The sequence below is a fragment of the Gavialis gangeticus genome, unplaced genomic scaffold (genome assembly GCF_001723915.1).
Source record: "Gavialis gangeticus isolate Ggan-Ray unplaced genomic scaffold, GavGan_comp1, whole genome shotgun sequence".
Taxonomy (NCBI): Eukaryota; Metazoa; Chordata; order Crocodylia; family Gavialidae; genus Gavialis; species Gavialis gangeticus.
Window position 1 is genome coordinate 73,685,518 of NW_017729025.1, and position 664 is coordinate 73,686,181.

Consider the following 664-nt stretch of genomic DNA (forward strand, 5'->3'; position numbering starts at 1 on the left):
TGCTTGAGGCAGTTTGGGCCTCGGATCCTGGCATGAGGCTAGGCAGCCAGAGCTGGCAGCGTGGCTCAGCATATCTAAAAGAGCCCTTGGTGCCCAAAGCAGGGCCCAGGGATGCCCCGGTGTGAGGCCAGATGGCCAAAGCCAGTGGCAGTGCAAGTTGGCGTAGGCAATGGAGCCCTTGGTGCCCAGAGTAGGGCACAGGATTACAAAGAGAGGAAAACCCCTGGTACAAGGATGGATACTGCAGGAGACAGCGGGCTCAGCCTGGGTACCCAGAGTGTGGCGCCTGGCTATGAGAAGAGCTGGAGGCGCCACTGGGGAGAGGCTGTGGGGAGCCTATGTTTAGGGGACAAGCCCCAACTGCTCTGGAGAATGGGAGCGTGAGTTGCTGGGGAGCGGGTCCCACAGGGGAGGCGCCCTGGGAGGGGCCCCTGTAGGAGCTGGAGATACAGAGTCTTGGGTTCTGGGACAGGAGTCCAGTGCTGTCAGAGGGAGGGGGGATTCTGGAGCCTTCCTTCTCCTCTATTGGGAGGCGAGCCCAAGCTCAGACTAAAAAGGAGAGGGGCTCCATGGGACACCCTTTGGGGTATTGAATGCACCTCATATTTGTGATTGATTGCACTTGTGGTGCTCTGGAGTGGTGCTGGAGGACTGGAAGAGGGCC